At 48.6% G+C, this 11,349-nt stretch overlaps 1 non-coding gene across 1 annotated transcript; it reads left to right on the forward strand.

Annotated features, from left to right (window-relative positions):
* Window positions 1–807: 807 nt before the first annotated feature.
* On the forward strand, window positions 808–914 carry LOC133813423 (small nucleolar RNA R71). Its single transcript, XR_009884435.1, has one exon. It is a non-coding gene; the product is annotated as a small nucleolar RNA R71 (small nucleolar RNA).
* Window positions 915–11,349: the final 10,435 nt, after the last annotated feature.

An 11,349-nucleotide genomic window follows, 5' to 3' on the forward strand; every position in this document is an offset into this window, starting at 1 on the left:
GAAATTGATTTGACTTCTCCATTATGACTAGACTTTCCTATCTCATATTGACCTTTTGGATTAGGGATAGGTTGACTAGGGAATGTTCCTTTTTCTCTATCAGCTAAAGCAGTGGCGAGTTGTCCTACTTGTGTCTCGAGTTTGGTAATTGGTTGAGATTGATTTTGTAGGATTTGTTGAGTGGATTGAATAAATTGTTGTAAAGTATCTTCTAAGGAAGGTTTTCTTTATTGCGGATATGGTTGATTTTGTGGGGCATGAGCTTGGTTTTGTGTGTTGTATTGGTGCCCTTGATTCATTTGGCATTGGTTTTGTCTCCATGAAAAGTTTGGATGGTTTCTCCAATTTGGATTGTAGGTGGATGAAAATGGGCTATCATTTGGTTTCCCATAAGCATGAAGTGCATTGGCCTCCTCAGAAAAGGCTTCTTGGTAGGAGGGACATGATTGGGCATTATGGCAAGGACTAGAACATATAAAACAAATATCTTTTCTTGGTTATATTGGAGAGTTTATAGTTTGGCTTGTGGCTAAAGCTTCTACTTTTCTCGCTAATTCGTGTAAGGATGTTCTTAAGTCTAACTCTTCTTTTACTTCATACCTTGCTCCTCTTTTTGGTGAATTAGTTGACCTAGGCCTAGGATCAAAATAATTCTATTGTTATGAATTGACAGATAAATCTTCAAGGGCGTCCCACGCCTCTTGTCCTTGAAATTTTAAAAAATTTCTAGTATGCATAGATTGAATCATTTGACGATTAGAGGGAGTCAAACCATCATAAAAATATTTTACAAGTCTCCATTTTTCAAAACTATGATGAGGACATTTTAATAATAAATCTTTGAATCTTTCCCAACATTCATAAAACTCTTCATTATCTTTTTGAAAAAACTCGGAGATTTCTCTCCTTAGACTATCAGTTTTAGACATAGGAAAAAATTTCAGCAAGAATTTATTATAAAGTTGATCCCATGTAGTTATAGACCCTGTTGGAAGGTAATTTAACCAAGCTTTTGATTTGTCTTTTAATGAAAAAGGAAACAATCTTAGTTTGACCGACTCATCAGAAAAATTTTGAAATTTAAATGTTGAGCAAATTTCTAAGAAATCTTTTACATGCATGTAAGGATCTTCTCTATCTAACCCATAAAAATATGCAACAATTGAATGATTGCTGGTTTAAGCTCAAAATGAGTAGCAGAAGCTGTAGGAAAAACAATGCATGAAGGAGCATTAGATGAAATAGGTGCAAAATATTCAAGCAAAGTTTTTTCAGTTACAACATTTTCATCAACGGGATTAGCAATTGGTTCCATGATGCTAAAATTTTTACTAACACTTTCAATTTCAAACAAAGATAAACGTCTTTTTACTAATCGCTTTTTAGAGCTATGTTCCCAATGATGCATACAATTTTCACAAACAAGGCAACAAGGATAATCTCAAACAAGCAATTTTCTGATGTGGAATATCAGTTAAAACCGCAACCACAAAGCATACTTATAATTTTTTTTAGAGATTTCACAACAATATAATTCTTACGGTTTACTTGTCCCCAGGCCTATTTGATTCCCATTTACTCGCGCACTACTAACAACTCCCCGAGGTTAATTAGTAGAGGCGGATTGGGAATTTTGTTCAAATTTCCTTTAAGCAAAAATTGCTTATGGTGAAAGGACAAGATTTAGGTTTTTTTTTTCCAAGTATTTTTCACAATTATAGGATAATATGGTAAAAGGTAAAGAAAAAATAAGGCAAAAATTAAATAAGACTAAAATTTAGACAAGAGTAGGGAGGCATAGCATGCCATCAACCATAACAAAATTAAGGTAAAAATTAGGAGGCACAAGTGCCATCAACTAAAATATAAGATAAAAGACTAGGAGGCAAAATTGCCATCAACTATCTAGGAGGAAAAATTGTCATTAACCAGTAACTTGCGGAAATTAAATAAAATAAAAATTACAACAAGATAAATAAAGAAAATTATAACAAATGTTAGGAGGCACAAGTGCCGTCAACTAACAAAGATATACAAGAAATAAAAATTACAACAAAATTATAACAAAATTAGGAGGTACAAGTGCCGTCAACTAAAAAAATAAATAAATATAAATATATATATAAGTAAGTTTTTTTTTATGGGTGGTAGAACCATCCCAAATTTTATTTTTATCTTTTTTTTTTTTAGTTTTTATAGATATATATATTTTTTTAGTTTTTTTTAAGTGCAAAAAATTAAAATTACTAGTAGAAGAATTCACTAACCTTGAGATAAATTTCGTTTCCTTTTTCTTGCAACTCCCCGGCTACGACACCAAAAACTTGATGGACCCAAAACGGGTATGTTTTAAAAATTTATACTCGCAAGCACACGAATCATATATGGAATATAGTGTTCGTGTAAGCACAAGATCGAACCCAAATGAGTTGCCTAAAATCAAGAAGAAAACTATTTTAAATCAAAAGTAATAAATTCTACCCTAGCTCCAAAGATTGATGAGTTTTAATGTTACGAACATAAAATAAAAGACTGAAAAATAAAGCTATTTAAGAGAATAAAAATAAACCAATAATGATTTGAAAATAAGTGTTAAAAGAAAAGATTATTAAGATACTAGAATCCACAAAATGTAAGTTTAATAGTATTTATTAGTATAATGATTCCCAAGTTTTAGTGATAGTTAAAATAATTCAAACTATCATTTTCCAAATAGATTTATAATTTTAAGCACAAATTACTTCTAAAAATATAGTATTTTTCTTCACTTTTCAAAATTATAATTTCAAAGCATTTAGTGTAAATCAATCTAATGAAATAACAAATAAATCAATGAACATTATTTATAAGGCAAAACATAATATTTTTGTTCTAAGCATGGATGTGTACAATTTAATGACACATCTTTTACAAATAATATTATGTTTTTGCAAAATGAAGAACAAAGTACATATTATCTAACAATCCAAAATATGAAATATTAAAGATGAAAGACATATATGAAGAAGAAAAATTCATAAACTTGTTGCATTACAAGGGAAATCAACATACAACATAAATATTATTGTTAACCGAGATTTTCGGCAACTCTATCGATAAGTAATGTTTACTGATGATAATAACGAAAGCAGAAGATCAACACGAGATTTTTACGTGGTTGGGGCGTTAACTAGCCTTAGTCCACGAGTCTATGTTATTAGAGCTTGAAGAAGCTTTTACAATGGAGTTTTCTCTCTATATTTTGACAAAGTTCCTCTCTTTTGTGTGAAAGGAGACCCTTTTTACAGTGTTCTGTAGCTTATATTTATAAGCTGATGGGAATCTCGGGTCTGGACCGGGTCCGATCCGGGCCCATCGGAGAAATGGATACAAGGGGCCTTTTTAGTGGAGGCCCAATACAAAAAAGGTACAAAGTACATAAGTCCAAAACCAGCTAAGGCCCAACAGGTTGACCTTAGAGCTATATCTCGCCCGACAAAACGGCGCTTTTGGCCTGGCCACTTCGAGTCACGAGGCAGATTCAGGAGACAAGACCAGTCAGAGTACTTGGCTGCGCAGACCTGACACATTGGCGTGCAATCCCGAGATGACCTTTTCTACAAGTGAAAAGTGGGGAACAACGCCCACGTGGAGCGAGGCGGCGTTAGGGTCCTGGACGCATGGCCCCTTCAACCAGGGATGCGATGATCCGGGTCCATTTACCTTTGTCCCGCTTCGTTTACCATCGGCCCGAAACCGTGTCAGTGGTCCAGGATAGGGACGCGAAGGCCGCAGTGGTTGGAATGCTCTGCACGCCGCCCGGACTATCCTCGCTGAGGACGGACCTGGAGGGACATCCTGGACCCCTCCAATGGGCCCAGTCTTGAGTCCCCGGTCCATACCCTTCCCCTTAGGCACTTTCCATACCAAGAGACCTTGGGTCGGGCCCGCGTGCTGAGGTTGCCCCCTAACAATGGGCCAGGACGAAGGCCCCGAGCCCAAGTAGGAAATGGAGATTACATTTACCCCCCAAGCCTTCACCTGGGTTCGCCGGGAGGAGGGTTGCATCGTCCCCACGGCGCTCGCCAGGTTGCCTCCCCAGTTCTTGCCCGAGTTCCTGGGTCCGGGTAGAAGGCCGTGGCATTGGTTGGATGCTTAGCCCGGATCATTTACCACGATCCGGGGACGTTTACCTTCGACCCGCTTTACGGCAAGGATACACGTGTCGTCGGGTGATTGCTGCACGGGTCTTGAAGGGTCGCCTAGACCTCCCAAGGGTCGCTAGGCCTAGACTAGGGTGTCAGCGCACGTCTCGAGGCGTCTCATCCGCACGGGGGGGCCATCATTAATGTCCCTGGAACGAGGAGGATCGTTGGATGGGGCGACCTTTGGCATCCGTCACTCCTGGGCCGTCGGATCCGAGACGGCGAGGATCCTACCCGAAAGGACTCATAAATGCCCCTGCGCGACTCCTGGCCGTCTGATGAAGAGACACCTGTCCGTTGGATCGTGGGCCAGAAATTGGGGCCAGTATAAATACCCCAAGAAAACCACATTTGGCACTTTTACTTCTTCGAACCAGCGTATAAACCGATAAGCACTACTTGAGCCTTGCATGTCCGACATCGCCACTTGCTAACTCTGCGCCGCCTGTTCCCCAGAACCCCAATTCCCACTCTTCTCCCTGAAGACGTATCTCGGGTCTGCCCTACCGACGAACTACTACGTCGGCTGCACCATTTCAAGAACGAGGTTCTGCCATCCTTACAATTGGACAACCATCATCTTCTACGGTCAACACCACACAGTAAGTCTTTTTAACTCTCTTGACAACTTTGTGAACTTAGGTTCTGTGCTTTAGAAATTGCTAGGAAGGCTGCCTGGTTCGAGTTGCTCTGTATCCGGATGCCTCCCGGACAAGGGGCGGGCCTTAGTAGTCTCCTCTCCCGATCAGGGTTCCGGGGCTTTCCGGGGTCCCGGACCTGATCCGACGGGACTCCAAGCAGTCCTTAGGAGATTTCCCGTACCTTGACCGACTTTCTTGGGTTTAGGTACTGACTGCTTGGTCTTTCTTTCTTTGTTCCTAGATCGTCAGTTATGGCAATGGGCATTACGCTCCACTCTGAAGAAGAGGTCAATAGGGCCCCTGTCATCGTTCCCGGATCCCGGACGCCCAAGGGCAACAGGTGGGAAATGGACGTAACAGCCAACACGCTCCAGAACTACCAGATGATGCTGCTCTTGGAGAAGCAACTGGGCATCGAATCAACTCCGGGCCTCTTTCAAAACCGCCTGGCCAAGCTCGAGGAGCGGGCGCATACGTCCGTGGAAGGATTCGAATCTTGGAGCGCCGGTCATATCAGCGCGGGAGCTACGCTCCCGCTTCATGACTATTTCGTTCGGTTCCTGACGTACGTGGGGATCGCACCATTCCAGCTGTTGCCACAAGCGTACTGCCTACTTGTTGGGTGGAAGGTGTTTTGTGTCGCGAAGGAGATCGCGGAGCCTGCCCCTGCAAAAGTCTTGTACTTCTACAAGTTGGTGCCGCAGGTCAACGTCAAAAACAAGACCCTGGACGGCTTTTACAGGCTGCAGCCGCGGAGCAGCTATCCTGCTCCTACCAGCTTCTGGAGGCACCCCCCGGTTGTCAGGCATTATTGGTTCATGACGTCTGGATTCCTCGTGGACAAGAACCCCACACTGCTGCTGGACTTCCAGCGAGTGGGTAAGTGTGACGCCCCACGTCACTATGGATGCTTTCTGGAATGACGACTAGCCCTACAAACCAAGACAAGTCTTTCCAACGTGCTTTGTCCTCACTCGCACACTTCCTGGGAAAACTTCCCAGGAGGTCACCCATCCCTAGATTACTCCAGGCCAAGCACGCTTAACCATGGAGTTCTCAAGTGATGGGCTACCGAAAAGAAGATGCACCTTCCTGATATAGGTAGTACCCATCAATCCATTTAAGCCCTCTTCAACTGTGTAGTCCCATACCTACATAGTCTTAGAATCATTACACTTGACCTTCCCCAGGCAGTGTGGGATTGCACAGCTTACCCGGTCTTTCCCCTTACGGATCACGGGATTCTGACTGTCACAGTAAGTATTCTCCTGTACCTCTCTCTTTTATTCATCTTTTCTACTCGTCTCTTATCATGTCTTCCGGGTGGCAGGGCCTTTTGCTCAAACCCCCGTTACCGAGTTCATCCTGGAAAGGAGGAGGTTTTATGCAAAGTTGACCGCGGAGGATCTGGACGGAGGGGGCTACATCACAGACGATAACCTCCGGCTGGTTGGGATGCTTGCGGCCACCCAGAGCATCGTTATCCCGAACCTTCGGGGCATCCACTGCGAGAAAAATGTCGACGTCCGGGAGCTATTGGCCCTCGACCACATTGCCACTGTGGTAAGAGCGGCGCGGGCCGACGTGGCCCAGCGTAAGAAAAACCAGCCCCCGGCGGAAGTGGCCACCTCAGAGGAGCTGGAGGAGCTCTTCGAAGATGCCCTACCAAACGTCGGGACTCCCGGGGCTAGCGTATCGGGGCGAGGTAACTTCCCTTCAATCTTAACTTACGCTTCCCGAGTCGGGGACTTAGCTAGGGATAGGCTAGTACCCCCGGGCCCCGCGTTTGGTGCCGATGGGGAGATGAGGCCTTCAATTCCCGTCCCCGTAGGCTCAGAGGTCCTAATGTTCTTACCCAGGTTCCTCCAGTACGGGTGCTTCCTGAACCCGGACGACATAGGGGATCGGGTCCATTCATTTTCTTTAAGGGAATTGAGTCTCGCCCGGGGCCTAGATGAGGGTTCGTCCCGGGTCGTTTTTAACTGTTTTGTGTGTTTTCATCTGTTTGGTTTACTGTCCTAACTCCTTTTTCTATACTTTTGCAGAGGACTCTGACATGTCAAACCCGGCCAGCGAAATGAGGAGACTCATCAAGGACAAGGCGGCCAAGAAGGCGGCCAGGAAGGCAAATGAGGTGACAGGCACGGAGCCCCACCTTATCAGGGAAACGCCCGGGACTGAGCTCTGTCCAGGTGAAGCTCTGGCCGTGGTTCCCTTCCAGGCTGTGGAGCCTGCTGCAGACTTCGCTTCTGACCAGCCCCCCGTGATTGATTTGGAGGCAGGCGAGGCTGTCAGCTGGAGCTCTGGGAAGAGGGGCCCGAAAGTCGACGCTGGGGAAGGCAACCTCGGGAAGAGGCCCCGGACGACGCGGGCAGGCTCAACTGAAGAATCACACGGGGAGAGTCATCTGACCGCGAAGGAAATCCCCGCGCCGCCAGTTCTTCCCCTTTGCCCAACTCTTGTTGAGGAGGGGGAGTCCGCCTTGCGGGATGAGCAGTCCCAGCTGATCAACCGGACCTGGGAAAACGGCCGGTGCTGGAGGGACGACACTTATAAGGCCCTGACGATCCGTCGCCAGGTCGAGTTCTCGGATCGTCCTGCTGAGTTCAGCGCTCCCCAGCCAATCGTGGACCGACTAGTCGTCGAAGCGGGCTTCCGCCCTAAGCTCGGCCAGGACACAGCCCCCATGGCGGCTGATCTGCTGGATCAGGTTGGGAGCACTATGTCCAACCTTCAGCTGAAGAGGTACGCCACAATAGCCAATCCGGACGTGCTGTTCATCTCTCAGGCTCTCCGCCACCAGGCTACCGCGGTAACTTTTACTTCTCTCATATTCCTTCCTTCATTTGTTGATGATGGTTTTATTTTCTAACTTTTCTTTGCTCCAGGTTGATCTGTTATCCCAACGGAGTGCCGACCTGGTGGCCGAGCTTGCCATAAAGATGGAGACGGCCAAGCTGGAGTTGGAGGCGGCCGTTAATCAAAGGGAGGCCACCAAGGAGACCCTTGGCTGGGAGACGGCCCACCTCTAGGCAGAGGTGGCCCGTGTGCAGGCAGAGTTAGAGGAGCTCGGCTGTGCCAAGGTCGGGTTGGAAGAGGAGTTGTCCCGTAAGACAAAGGAGGCCGATGAACGGGCGACGCTCTTTGAGACGGTCGCGTCGCAAGCCACCCTGGATAAGGAGGAGATCCTGGCCTTGAAAGCCCGAGTCTGCGAAATGGGCGACTCTCTGCTTCAGGAGAAGGCGGTGCATGAAACGACCCGTCACGAAAAAGAGGAGGCCGAGGGCCTATTGGATGTCACCTTTGATGAGGCCATCTACATGGCCTGGTGCAAGGATAAGAGTATGAACCTCTTTGTCTTCCCTGATCCTGAATCAAAGCGGGCCGAGTACGAGGCCAAGGAGAGGGAGGATGCGGACCTCCGGGCGGATGCATTGTAGGCCCGAACCCCGGCCTTGTACTTTTGTTAGTGTTTTTGGCTTCTAATTAAATTTAAAACACTGCTACTTTCTTTGGTTTTTACGAAAGGTTCCTTCCATTGTTCAGTAGAAATTTCGTTTTGTCGCCGCGACTAACTGATTGCAGGGGTTTAGTTCCGGTTCCAACGGCCGGGACTAGACCCAACGACTTAATTTTCCAAGTCTCTAGTCTTGGCACTCAGTCCAGGACCCTCGGGGCTTGGTTTAACCCGGAGTTTTGTTCTCCTTTTACCAGTTTTTAGGCCCTGGCTTTGCCCTGGGGCAAACCGGATGCTTTTATATCCCGGAGGTCAATTTGTCCGGATTAGACGAGCTTAGAGCTCCGTCCCTTTTATTATACCCCCGGACGTCGTTCGTCCGGAGTAGGACCGACCTCGGGCAGGTCCTCTTTTATACCCCTGGATGTCGTTCGTCCGGGGTGGGAACGGCCTTGGGCTTGGTCCTCTCTTTTATACCCCCGGACGTTGTTCGTCCGGGGTGGGACCGGCCTTGGGCTCAGTCCTCTTTTTTATACCCTCGAACGTCGTTCATCCGGGGTGGGACCTTCCTTGGGCTCGGTCCTCTTTCATACCCCCGGATGTCATTCGTCCGGGGTGGGACTGGCCTTGGGCTCGGTCCTCTTTTTTATACCCCCGGACGTTGTTCGTCCGGGGTGGGACCGGCCTTGGGCTCGGTCCTTTCTTTTATACCCCCGGACGTTGTTTGTTCCGGGTGGGACCGGCCTTGGGCTTGGTCCTCTTTTTTATAACCTCGGACGTCGTTCATCCAGGTTGGGACCGGCCTTGGGCTCGGTCCTCTTTTTTATACCCCCGAACATTGTTCGTCCGGGGTGGGACCGGCCTTGGGCTTGGTCCTCTTTTTATACCCCCGGACGTTGTTCGTCCGGGGTGGGACCGACCTTGGGCTCGGTTCTTTCTTTTATACCTCCGGGCATTGTTCGTCCGGGGTGGGACTGGCCTTGGACTCGGTCCTCTCTTTTTTTTACACCCCCGGACGTTGTTCGTCCGGGGTAGGACCGACCTTAGGCTCGGTCCTCTTTTTTATACCCCCGGACGTTGTTCGTCCGGGGTGGGACCGGCCTTGGGCTCGGTCCTTTCTTTTATACCCCCGGACGTTGTTCGTTCGGGGTGGGACCGGCCTTGGGCTTGGTCCTCTTTTTTATAACCTCGGACGTCGTTCATCCGGGGTGGGACCGGCCTTGGGCTCGGTCCTCTTTTTTATACCCCCGGACGTTGTTCGTCCGGGGTGGGACCGGCCTTGGGCTCGGTCCTTTCTTTTATACCCCCGGACGTTGTTCGTCCGGGGTGGGACCGGCCTTGGGCTCGGTCCTCTTTTTTATACCCCCGGACGTTGTTCGTCCGGGGTGGGACCGGCCTTGGGCTCGACGTCTCCCGGACTGTGGTCCGAGCCGGGACTAGCCTAAGCTTGCGCCCCACCAGGTATTTTGTTCATACCTGGGATGATACCCCCTGTAAGTGAGTGGAGACGGGTCTGGGGTCACTTGAGAAAGATTGGCATGGTTGCGACAATAGCCCTTTATGACGTTTTACACACGTCATTTCCATTGTTCGAAAGAAATTCGCTCTGAGGCGTACATTGTTTACAACGAAAATATTAAACTGGGAAAAGCTCTAGGACTATTGATAGTATTTGCGGAGATGCTCCGCGTTCCAGGCTCGCGGGACTTCTGAACCGTCGAGCCGCTTCAAGCGGTACATTCCGGGGCATACCTCGTGTTGGATCTCATATGGCCCCTCCCAATTAGGGCCCAGAATCCCCACTCCCAGATCTTGAGTAGCAGGGAAGACTCTTCGCAGGACTAGATCGCCGGTTCCAAACTTACGGCTTTTGACTCTGGAGTTGAAATGTCGCGCGATCTTGCCCTGGTACATCTTCAGCTGCACTTGCGACTCTTCCCGAATCTCTTCAATGAGATCCAGCGATTCCTGGAGTAAGGCGTGGTTCTGGGTGGGATCATATGTGTCGCGTCGGTGGGACGAGACGGTCATTTCGATTGGGATGACGGCTTCACATCCATAGACCATAGAGTTGGGGGTGTGTCCTGTTGACGTCCTCTCGGTCGTCTGGTAGGCCCATAGTACGCGGGGGAGTTCCTCGGGCCATTTGCTCTTACAGGCCTGGAGCTTTTTCCTCAGCATCCCTTTTAGGATTTTGTTCACGGCTTCTGTCTGCTCGTTTGCCTGAGGCCTGGAAACCACGGAGAAGCTCTTCACTATACTGTGCCTCTCGCAAAAATCCGTGAAGTGGGCGTTGTCGAACTGCTTCCCGTTGTCGAACACACTATGTTGTTGATGACGAAATCTAAGGCCTTTTTGGAAGTGATCGTGTTCATGGGCTCTGCCTCAACCCATTTTGTGTAATAGTCCACAGCCACAATGGCATACTTAACCCCTCCCTTCCCGGTTGGGAGGGATCCCACGAGATCGATCCCCCACACTGCGAAGGGCCAGGGACTATTCATCAAGGTTATCTTTGTCGGGGGGGGGGGGGGGGGGGGGCCAAGGGACCTTCGCATACCTCTGGCACTGTTCGCACTTGCAGACGTAGTCTATAAAATCTTTCTTCATGGTGGGCCAGAAGTGTCCTTGGCGCAGGATGTTGTTGGACAGACTGGGCCCGGCCGTGTGATCTCCGCAAAAACCCCCATGCACCTCATGCATGATGGCACTCAGCTCAGTCCCGGACACGCACCTGAGGTAAGGCATGGATAGCCCCTGGCGGTAGAGTTTTCCGTCCATCATGACATACCGGTGTGCCTGGTACAGGAGTTTCCTGGCTGCGGTCCGGTCGTTTGGAACTTCCCCAGTGGATAGGTATCGGATCAGCGGTCCCATCCAGGAAGCGGAGTGGTCGACGGTGTGGACGGTGGGGGCCCTGATGCTCGGGACGGGGAGATGGTTGACGGGAACCAGTCCAGCCTGCTCGGCCTCTGCGTCGGTCGCCAGCTTCGCTAGTGTATCCGCTAAGACATTTTGCTCCCGGGGGATCTGGCGGATGGAATGCGCTGCGAACGTTTGGAGCATT

The sequence above is a fragment of the Humulus lupulus genome, chromosome 1, assembly GCF_963169125.1.
Source record: "Humulus lupulus chromosome 1, drHumLupu1.1, whole genome shotgun sequence".
Classification (NCBI taxonomy): domain Eukaryota; kingdom Viridiplantae; phylum Streptophyta; class Magnoliopsida; order Rosales; family Cannabaceae; genus Humulus; species Humulus lupulus.